Source organism: Urocitellus parryii, chromosome 11 (genome assembly GCF_045843805.1).
Source record: "Urocitellus parryii isolate mUroPar1 chromosome 11, mUroPar1.hap1, whole genome shotgun sequence".
NCBI lineage: Eukaryota > Metazoa > Chordata > Mammalia > Rodentia > Sciuridae > Urocitellus > Urocitellus parryii.
This window is the reverse complement of record NC_135541.1, coordinates 103776458-103788675: the sequence shown is the minus strand read 5'-3', so window position 1 is coordinate 103788675 and position 12218 is coordinate 103776458.

Genomic DNA, 12218 nt, shown 5'->3' with positions numbered 1-12218 from the left:
GCCTTGGGGACATTTTCAATTCCCCTTTTCCTGGACTCCATTCTCAATATGGCCTTCATTCTCCATATAAGACCCCATTTTCCTAAATACACTAACTACCTATCTGTAAATCTGGCTTCATTGGAACCCGTCCAGTTCTAATTCCTGAGCCTGCCCCATAAAAGTCCTGAACCCCAAGCCTGTTTTGCCTCTCTTCATCTATGGAGAGATGTGTCTTTATTTACTTTATTTATCAGCTCTGATAAATAAACCCTTAAGTGTATCTCTGGCTGGTCTCCATCTTTCATTTCTCTCTTGCCCGTCTCCTAGTTCTTGGCTTTCCTTTCACTGAGACTTCAATATCAGGAGTATCTGTTTTATGTAATTAGTTGCAACCATGTTCGGTGCATAAATATTTTATTATTGTTCTATCTTCTTTTTGGATTGTTCCCTTTACCAGTATGGAGTGACCTTATCTCTTCTGATTAATTTTGATTTGATGTCCACTTCAATATTTGGGGGTTATTTGCTGGTGAATTATGAAGTTTAGTAGTTATTATGTTAGCTTGTCTTTTTCACATTTCTTCTTGTCCTCTGTTGGGTTTTATGCATCTGTTAGAAGGTATTTCTTTTCCACTCTTATGTATGGGCCTTTTTAGTGTTCTACAGTGATCTATATTGAGATCTCTCTTAGGTGTGATATCCACAGACTTTGTGTTATTTTCCTCTGTTTTTGATATAATAGTAGTAAATGTCCACAGGTAGGACCTTCTTCCCCTCCAGCTGTTTCTACTTGAAGACTGTTCATTGGTTTGGATTTGTATCTCTTCTATTATTTGTATGAAAGTATAGCTAAAGATTGAGTGTCCTTAATTTGTGGAGCAAGGTGTTCTGTCTTTTGGTGTAGTTGAACAGCAGAGTTTCTACCCTTTGAACGTGTAGTGTTCTTATAGATTCCCAGGACCTCACGGAATAAAGGGAAATATAACTCAGCAAAATACAGGGCAAATATTATACCGCATTGACCTAAATACCTGGTTTGGACTATGATATCTACAATGTTAATTTCCACAAAAAACAGAAATGGTAGGATCAGCAATTGTGAAAAGCAAAAATAATAATTTACCACAAACTATATCTGGCATTAAAGCAAACAACAAGTGTCAACTATATTATCCACAACAGTAATAATTACAACAGCATTCTGGTGAGGGAAGGAATTATATAAACTAATTAGTGCTAAAATGTATTAGGAATATAGTTAAGAGAAAAGAAAATATTCGAGAAAGGTAGAAGAGAGTGTACAATTTTAAAGTGAACAGAGGATGCAGAAGAGATATAGTTTGTGGTGGTTATAAGAATGGAGGAGAAAAAATAGAAATAACAACGTAAAGGGAATGTTAAATATATAATAATATATATAGACAAAGTGCCTTTGATTTCCCCATGACAAATTCCACTCTTAGTAGGAAGAGAAGAGACAAAGAAAAGCAAGAGAATCAGACAAATGAAACACAAAACCAAAATGTACTAATCAAAAAACCTTAACCCTCTAAAGAGAAGGCAAGTAAAAATAACTACATTTAAAAATGCTAATAATGAGGAAAAAAATAAACATATATATAAACAGAAAAAGAAAAGATTCTTAATGAAAAATGAAAAAATCATTTCCACTGATATTGTCAAAATAGTTAACATGAATATAGGGTCACTGTCTATGCCTGAATGTCTTTCTTTCCATTTCTTCTTGAGTTATATACCGAGAATGAGAGCAACGACTGGGAGTTGTTTACCCTTTTCTCCTCTCGTGTTACTCACCAAATTGGTTCCAATAATTCTCAGCATATCTTCTTCCCAGTAGGAGGTAGTATGGGATGAGAAGTACTGTCAATTGGAATTTTATCTGCACAGACCAAGATTGCTGCCCTCCCAGGGTGGGGCTCCTGCAGTGTTTATGAATAGAGTTTCAGCAGATGGTGTTTAGGTCTAATCAGGTCTCAGGGGCTTTGTTGGGTTGTGTCTACTCTGGGGAGATAGATCAACACACCCCTAGGGCTTGGTAGTTGCAATCTTTGTTGGGAATCTGGATCTCAGGAGCCCCCAAAGGTACTCTTCTATCTCTATTTCTTCATACAATTTCTATAGTTTTTCTTATTGTTTTTTTCTAATTTTATTCTAAAAAAATATGCAGGATTATATCAATTTTTTTGTGTGTGTTTTCTAAGACTTGCTTTGTGACCCAAAGTATGATCTATTTTGGAAAAATGTTCATGAGAAGTTGAGAAAAAATGAATTTGGCTGTTGCTAGATGAAATGTTCTATAGATGTCTGTTAGGTCCATTCAATTTGTAGTATTTTTTAGGCCAAAAGTGTCTTTACTGATTTTTATGTCTGTCTGACCTCTCTATTGGTGAGAGAGATATGTCAAAATCAGCCAGTATTATGATAGTGGTCTATCTGAGCCTTTTTTGTTGAGTAACATTTGTTATCAAATTGGGTGTATCAACATTTGGAGCATGGCTATTTACTTTTGTTATGTCTTCTTATTGGATTGTTCCCTTTTCCAGTATGAAATGTCTGTCTCTGTTGGTTAATTTTGGCCTGAAGTCTGCTTTGTTGACTATCAGAGTATCCACCTGCTTGCCTTCAGGCACCATTTGCGTGAAATATCACTTTCCATACTTTCATTTTCATCTTATTGATGTATTTGCCTATAATATGAGTTTCTTGTGAAGAACATATAGATGTCTTGCTTTTTAATCCACTTTACCCATCAGTCTATGTCTTTTAATTGGAGAGTTGAGACCATTTGTATTCAGTATTTTTATGAAGAGATTATTATTATTTCATGCCATTTGTTTTATTTCTAATGTTTAATTTGGCCCCAAATACTCATTTGTTAAGCTTCTCTTTTAATGATATTAATTTATCCATTACCTTTGGGTTTTGTTTTTAACATTCTTCTGTATGTAGTGTTTCTTTAAGTATTTTATGTAATGCTGGCTTTGTAGTCATTAACTCTTAGTTTATGCTTTTCTTGGAAGATTTTGTTTCTACTTTGATTCAGAAGGATAACTTTCCTGGATAAGTAATCCAATTCTCTGTGGCTGTAGCAGTTTTCTACACTTCTTTGTGGTGGTTGTGATAGGTCTGAAATTCTCCCATTCTAAATCTCAATTGTAGTGTTGAATATCCTATTCTTCTCCGTGGCAATTAGCAGCTCTGAATGTCATTCACAGTAAAGAGATGCATTTTTGCCCCAGGGATAAATAGTATTTATCTCACCCTACCTTCTGTGTAGACAAAGTGGCTTTGAGATCCTCATGACAAACTCCACTGCTTGGTATCTGGAAATTTAAACTGCCAGACTGCACCTGGTATGCAAGAGCACACATAGCTCTAAATCACCAACTCAAAGGTTTTGCTGTCTGCCTGTTGTGGAATAGAGCTCCCAACATATGTACACCAAACTCAGTCCTGATTGAGGAACCCATTGATCAAAAGAAAAAAGGATGAAAAAAAATTGCATTTGGAGCTTGGGGATACTAAAAATAGGATTTTAAAAATGATAAAGAAGACAGAAAAGTATGAAGAAATTTATAATCCTCTGCAGAGACAATTTATACAATGATGTCCCTTTAAAGATGGTCCCCCTTCACAGCTCTCCCAGACTCCAATGGGAAATGCTGGTCTGCTTTTGAGTCATGCAAGATTGTTACATTGTATTTACATCTCCTTTCTGCTCAAACTGACTATATGTCCAGTGGGGGAGTCCATAATTCTTGAATCATCATGATTCCTTTATCTTTTCAGCTTATAGAGGGACTTTTCCCTTTCCCATTGAGCAGCTATGTATCAGTATTTTTCCATGATTTTTATTGGTGCATTATCATTGTATATAAAGTTGAGATTCATTGTTACAAATCCATACATGTACATGTACACAACATAACAGCATAATCTGGCCAATGTACTTCCCAAGCATTACCCCTTGCCCTCCTCTCTTTCCTTCCCTTTGTCCTTTCCCTCTGCTGATCTTTCTTTGATTTTTATGAGATCCCTCTGCATCTTTCTTTACCTTTTCCCTCTCTAGCTTCTGCATATGAACTTTATTTTCTTCTCTGACCTATTTGCTCTGGCTGGATTTTCTAGTAATATATTGAATAGAATTGGAGAGGGTGGATACTCCAATCTTATTTCCAATTTTAAAGAAAATGCCTTCAATTTTTCCCCATTTACTATAATGTTGGCTTTGGGTTTGTCATATATAGCCTTTATGATGTTGAGGTAGGTTCCTTCTATCCCTAGTTTCTTAAGTATTTTTATCAGGAATGGGTGCTGAATTTTGTCAAAGACTTTCTTTGTATCTATTGAGATGACTGTGATTTTTGTCCTTAATTCTATTTATATGGCAAATTACCTTTTTTGACTTGCATATGTTAAACTATCCTTGCATCCCTGTGATAAAGCCAACTTAGTCATGATGTACAATCTACTTAATATGTTGTTGAATATAATTTGTTAATATTTTTATTAAGTATTTTTGCATCTAAGTTCAACAGGGAAATTGGTCTATAGTTTCCTTTCCTTGATGTATTCTTATCTGATTTGGATAGAATAAATTTAGAAGTGTTCTATCCCTTTCTATTTCCTGGATAATTTGAAGATCATTGTCATTTGTTCTCCTTTAGAGTCCCAGTAGAGGGGCTGGGGATATAGCTCATATAGCTCAGTTGGTAGAGTACTTGACTCACATGTACAAGGCACTGGGTTCAAAAAACAAAAAAAGGCTCAGTAGAATTCAGCTGAGAATCCTTCTGATTCTGGGCTTTCCTTAATTGGAAGGCTATTTATTTATTTATTTATTTTCTTCTAATTTGTTATATATGACAGCAAAATGCATTTCAATTCATATTACACATACAGAGCACAATTTTTCACATCTCTGGTTGTATATAAAGTATATTCAAACCATTCATGTCTGGAAGGCTTTTTTATTACTGTTTCTATTTCATTGCTAGTTACTGGTCTGTATAGGTTTTCTGCATCCTCTTGATTTAAGTTTATCAGATCATATGTGTCTAGAAATGTATCCATTTCTTCTAGGATTTTCAATTTACTGGAGTTTAAGTTTTCAAAATAGTCTCTAAAGATCCCATGATTTTCTGATATTTGTGGTGATTTCTCCATTTTCATCTCTAATTTTATTAACATGGGCCTTAGCTTTTTCTTTTGGTTAGTTAAGTGTTTTTCAATATCATTTATCTTTTCAAAGAACCAACTTTTTATTTTCTTGATTCTTTGTGATTTTTTTATTCTCAATTTTAATGTTTTTGTCTCTGATCTTAAATATTTTCTTCCTTCCATTTGTTTTAGAGTTGGTTTGTTCTTCATTTTCAAGGGCCTTAAGATGTATCATTAGATTGTTTTTGATCTTTCTAAATTCCTTATGTAGGCATTCATAGCTATCAAATTTTCCCTAGATTCATCTTCATACTGTCACATAGGTTCTGCTTTGTTGGAACACTATTCTCACTTGCTTCTAATAATTCTTTTTTGTTTTCTCCCCTGATTTCTTATATTACCCATCCACCATTCAAAAGTTTATTGTTCCATCTCTATGTCTTTATCTAGTTTCTGTAAGTGTGTGTGTGTTTCTAATATTATTCCATTATTACTCAGTAAGATGTGAGGAATTATTTTGGTATTTGCTAGGATTTGCTTTGTGGCCTAAAATATGGTCTATTTTGGAGAATGCTCCATGATCTGATAAAAATAAATTGTATTCTGCTGTTGTATTTAATAGTCTATAGATGTCTATTAAGTACATTTTACTTGTAATGATTTTTAGGGTCAAATAGTCTTTACTGAGTTTAAGTCTGGATGACCTATCTATTGATGAGAGAAGTGTGTTGAAGTCATCCAGTATTATTAAATGGGGTCTATCTGAGTCTTTGAGTAGTGTCTTTTATGTAATTGCATCAAACATCAATTTTTATACATTTTTTTCAAGTAAATGCTTTTCCACTTTCTATTCCTAGAAGCTTTGTATTGTTGTTTTCAAAGTAATTTTCATAAGTTTTATTTTTAGCCACATTCTTCACCTCTCATTCCAGAAGTCAATCTTCATAATTTCCATTTTTGTTATACAGAGTGACAAGCTGATTACTTCAACTTAAACAGGGATTGAGATGCTCAAGGTAAGTTGAAGCTTTAGGTAGACTTATCACATCTATCTTTAGAGTTTATGAAACTGAGTATAAGTCCCTTTTCTGTGGCTATAAGAAAATATTTGAGGATTGTTAATAAAAGGATTATTTTATTCATCTTGCTGTTTTGAATGCTGAAGTTCAAAACAGCATGGCACCAACTCTGTGGACTCCCCTCTCCCCAGCTGCACTATATCATAGCAGATGATATCACAATGGTGGTAGTGAGAGCAATTAAATGGAAAGATAGGAAGCCATGGAGTAAGGAAGGTCAGTCTTGCTCTATTATAAAATCTGTTTTCCAGAAACTTGTGCCCTGTGAGTAGTTTATCAATCTTTTCCAGGTACTTCCTGCATTGACCTGATTATCTTGCACTAAGGTCCCACCTCAAAGGTCCCACCACTTCTTCCTACCATCACATTGGGGACAATCAAGTTTTTAATACTTGAGCCCTTGAGGTAAAAACAATATTCAGACCATATCAAAGTCCTTTTGGATTTTTTGTAGGCAATTTTCTCCGAAGTCTGAGCATGTTAAGATTCCTAAGCACAGCTATTTCTCTGTAAGTTTTCAGACTTCCTCTTTACCACAGCCCTCAGAAAATATTTTAGGTAAAGAAATTATTGTATCTTTGGGCATATTCTAGATTATAAGATTTCACACAAACCTCTGTAGCTATCAAAAATTCTACAAAACTCCAAAACTTATTTTATAAAACTAAGGAAAGTTTTAGAGGAAAAAAATCTGTAAATACTTAAAAAAAAAGAAAGATAAAAAAGTCAAATACCTGAACTCTTACATTAAGAAACTAGAGGGGCTAGGGATAGAGCTCCATTGTATGGTGCTTGCCTGGCTTGGGCAAGACCTTCCCTGGGTTCAACCCTAGCACAGTGTGCGCACACACACACACACACACACACACAGCAAACTACAAAAAACAAAAGGAAGAAAATAAAGATATGGCAGATAAAGGAGAGACTACATAAGAAGCAGAGGAAAATCAATGAAACAAGTTGGTTTTTGTAAAGACTGATGTTGAAGAATTAGATACTGAAGTGAACAAATAGGACAATGAGCCTGACTGAATTAAAAATTTATGACTTGATTTTTGTGCATGGTGAGAGATAGGGGTATAATTTCATTTTGTTATATATTGATTTCCAGTTTTCCCAGCACCATTTGTTAAAGAGGCTATTTTATGTCCAATGTAAGTTTTTGGCACCTTCATCTAGTATGAGATAACTGTATTTATGTTCATTTGTCTCTGTGTCTTCTATTGTATATCATTGGTCTACATATCTGTTTTGGTGCCAATACATGCTGTTTTTGTCACTATAGCTCTGTAGTATAATTTAAGGTCTGGTATTGTGATGCCTCCTGCTTCATTTTTCTTGGGAAAGATTGCTTTGATTATTCTGGGTCTCTAATTTTTCCAAATGAATTTCATGATTGCCTTTTCTATTTCTATGAAGAATGCCATTGGGATTTTAATAGGAATTATATTGAATCTGTATAAATTTTTTTTTGTAGTATGGCCATTTTGACAATGTTAATTCTGCCTATCCAAGAGTATGGGAAGTCTTTCCATCTTCTAAGGTCTTCTTCAATTTCTTTCTTTAGTGTTCTGTGGTATTCATTGTTTTGTTTTCACATTTTGTTAAATTGATTCCCCAAATATTTTGTGTTTTTGAGGCTATTGTGAATGGGATAACTTTCCTAATTTCTCTTTCAGTGAATTCATTACTGATGTATAGGAATGCATTTGATATGGATGTTAATTTTATACCTGCTACTTTGCTGAATTATTTATTAGTTCTATAATGTCTCTGTGGAATTTTTTGATCTTCTAAATATAGAATCATGTCATCAGCAAAGAGTGGTAATTTAAGTTCTTCTTTTCCTATTTGTAACCCTTTATTTTTTTTCTGATTGCTCTGGCTAGAGTTTCAAAGATGATGTTGAATAAAATTGATGAAAGAGGGTATCCTTGTCTTGTTCCAGTTCTTAATCTTAGGCACAAGAACATAGACCCTGTGCCTAATAGAAGAAAAAGTAGGCCCAAAATTCCACCATGTCAGCTTAGGAACTGACTTCCTTAACAAGACTCCAAAAGTGAAAGAAGTAAAATCAAGAATCAATAAATGGGATAAAATCAAACTAAAAAGCTTCTTCACAGCAAAGGAAATAATCAAAAACATGAAGAGAGAGCCTACATAATGAGAGAAAATCTTTACCACATGTACCTCAGATAGAGCATTAGTCTCCAGGATATATAAAGAACTCAAAAAACTTAACACCAAAAAAAAAAAAATCAATAAATGGGCAAAGAACTGAACAGACACTTCACAGAAGAAGAAATATAATCAATCCATAAATATATGAAAAAAAATGCTGAACACCTCTAGCAATTAGAGAAATGCAAATCAAAACTGTTCTAAGATTTCATCTCACTCCAATCAGAATGGCAATCATCAAGAATACAAGCAACAATAAATGCCAAGGATGTGGGAGAAAAGGTACACTCATACATTGCTGATGGGACTGCAAATCAGTGCATCTACTCTGGAAAGCAGTATGGAGATTCCTTAGAAAACTTGGAATGGAACCACCATTTGACCCAGCTATCCCACTCCTTGGTTTATACCCAAACGACTTAAAATCAGCATACTATAGTGATGCAGCCACGTTGATGTTTATAGCAGCTCAATCACAGTAGCTAAACTAAGGAACCAACCTAGGTGCCCTTCAATAGATGAATGGATAAAGAAACTGTAATATATATATATATATATGGTATTACTCAGCCTCAAATAAGAATGAAATTATGACATTAGTTGGTAAATGAATGGAACTGGAGAATATTATGCTAAACTAAATAAGCTAATCCCAAAGAACCAAAGGCCAAATGTTTTCTCTGATATGCAGGTGCTAATTCACAATAAGTGTGTGGGGGAGAATAGAGGTAGTTTGACAGAGGAGAGTGAAGGGAGGGGAGGGAGTATGGGGGTAAGAATGATAGTAGAATGAATAGGACATTATACCCTATGTGCATATATGATTACAGGACCTGTGTAACTGTACATCAAGGACAACCAGATGAAGGAGAAGGCATGCTCAATTTATGTGTGATGTGTCAAAATACATTCTATTGTCATATATAAAACTAATTAGAACAAATACAATTATATTAAAAATTTATGACTTTATTCATCTACTGCAGTGTGCAAGCAAGGGACAAAAAGACATGAACTGGTATCCTTAGAAATGCCATCAAGTGTTTCTATATACTTATACTTATTATAGAAATTTCAAAAATGGCAGAGATGGGACAATAAACTTATTCAAATAAATAAGCATTTTAAAAGCAGCAAGACAAAACAAGTAGCATGAACAAAGGAGCCTCTATAAGTGGATTTCTCAGCAAAAACATTTCAGGCCAGATGTAAGTAGAATGACATATTTAAAGAGCTGAAAGAAAAAGAAAGGGAAGGCTGGGGATGTGGCTCAAGCGGTAGCGCGCTCGCCTGGCATGCGTGCGGCCCGGGTTCGATCCTCAGCACCACATACAAACAAAGATGTTGTGTCCGCCGAGAACTGAAAAATAAATATTAAAAAATTCTCTCTCTCTCTCTCTCTCTCTCTCTCTCTCTCTCTCTCTCTCACTCTCTCTCTCCTCTCTCACTCTCTCTTTAAAAAAAAAAAAAAAGAAAAAGAAAAAGAAAGGGAATTGGGGGCGGGGTTGGAGAGAGGCAGGCACAAACCCTGCCAACCAAGAATACTATACCTGGCAAACTATCCTTCAAAAATGAAGTAGAGAGAAAAAAATGTCCTAGACCAAAGCTAGAAGTTCATCACCACTATATGTATCTTATAAGAAATGCTAAATTGAAACAAGTAGATATTGAATAGAAATACAAAATCATACAAAACTATAAAGCTTATTTCTGAATGTAAATATAATGACAAACACAAAATAGCATGATACTTTGATTAAATGTGAATTAATAATTTCTAGTGAAAGGCACACAAGACAAACTTTAAGCAATCATTAAAATAAATATTAAAATGTGTTTAACCACAAAGATATTACTGGAGATACAAAGTACACAAATGAAAGACAAAGTAAGATAAAGAAAAAAGGGACTACAAACTACAAGACAAACAGAAACCAACAAAATAGCAACAGTAAATTCTCTATTAGTACTTCAAATATAAATGGGTTAAATTACCAAATGAAAGACATAAAAATCACTCAATTATTTGTTTTTTAAAAAATTTTCCCTTGTCTAGTGGCCTCTTCCAGAACAACAATAACAATAAAATTAAGCTCCAACTATATGTTGTCTGTAAAAAGGCATATTGTAGTTTGTTTCCCCCACCCTATATCAGTTATAAGTGATAGGGTGGAAAAATATTCCTTGCAAATTGTGAACAAAAGAAGTCAAGAATGGCTATATGCTATCAAATACAAAAGACTTTAATGTAAAACTCCCAAGAGGCAAATAAGGGTACTACTAATAATAAAATCACCAATTCACCCAGAAGAAATAAAAATTATAAATGTATATGTGCCCAATATTGGAATATCTGAGTACGAATATAAGCATTGATGAGCTTGAGGGAAGAAACAGCAATATAGTAATATAGGAGATTCATAGCCTACTTTTTTAAATGAGTAAAATAGAAAATAAGAAAACAGACTTGAATACCACTCTAGAACAAAGGGACTCAACAGATGTACGGAGGATATTCCTTCCAACAACAGCAGAAAATACATTTTTACAATCACACATGGAATGTTCTTTAGGATAGATGATATGACCCAAATCAAGTTGTGACAAATTTGAGAACACAAGAGAGCCTATCAAGCATATTTCTGACCACATTGGTCTGAAACTAGAAACCAGTAGCAGAAGATAATGTGTGATATTAATTGTGTAGAAATTTTAAAAGACACTCGTTTAACAATTAATGGGTCAAAAAGGAGATCAACAGGGAATTTAAAAATATCTTGACACAAATGAAACCAAAATCACGTCATATCAAACATTCATAGGATGAAGCAATATTAGAACCTTCCAATATCATTTCAACATCGTTCCAACATCGCCACCCTAAGGACAAAGCCTTTATTTACAGATCTTTGGGAAACAACATTCAAACTTTTATATATATATATATATGTATATCTTCAACTCAATAGAAAAAGCAAATAAAAAACACAGAAAATCTGATTTTAAAGTTGGGCAAAACACTTGAATAGACATTTATCCAAAGAAAACATATATAAAATGATGCCCCATCATTAAGGAAGGGCCAGTAGTAAAACTACAATGGGATATCACTTGTACCTATTAGGATATCTATTATTTTAAAAACACTATTGGTGAGGATGTAGAGAATTGGGACCCCTTGTGCATTTTCAATGAGAACATAAAGTTTTGCAGCTACTATGGGAAATAGTTTGTATTTTCCTCAAAAAGTTAAAAATGAAAACACCATATAATTTAGTAATCCTACTTCTGGGAATTTATCAAAAAGAAATAAGGACCTTGGAGAGATATTTGAACTCCCATGTTTAATGCAGCATTATTCATAATAGCCTCGATGCACAAATAAACTTAAGATCCACTAGTGGATAAATGGATAAAGAAAATGTGGTTTATACATACCATATACTATTTATTATTCAGTCTTAAAGACAGAAATTCTGTCATATGACACATGAATGAACCTTGAGAACATTATGCCAAGTAAAATAAGCCCTTGGAAGAGTAAATACTGTATAACTTCATTTATTTGATGTATCTAACTTAATCAGACATATAGAAGCAGACAGCAAAGTTACACTTCTCAAAAACAGAGGAGAGGAAAATAGAATTTTATTCAATGGGTAAAAATTTCAGTTATAAGAGATGATTTAAGTTCTGGAGATCTGTGTACAACGTTGTGTTTATAGTTAACAATACAGTATTTTACACACAATTTTGTTAAGAGGAAGATCTCATGTTATGACTTTTACCACAATG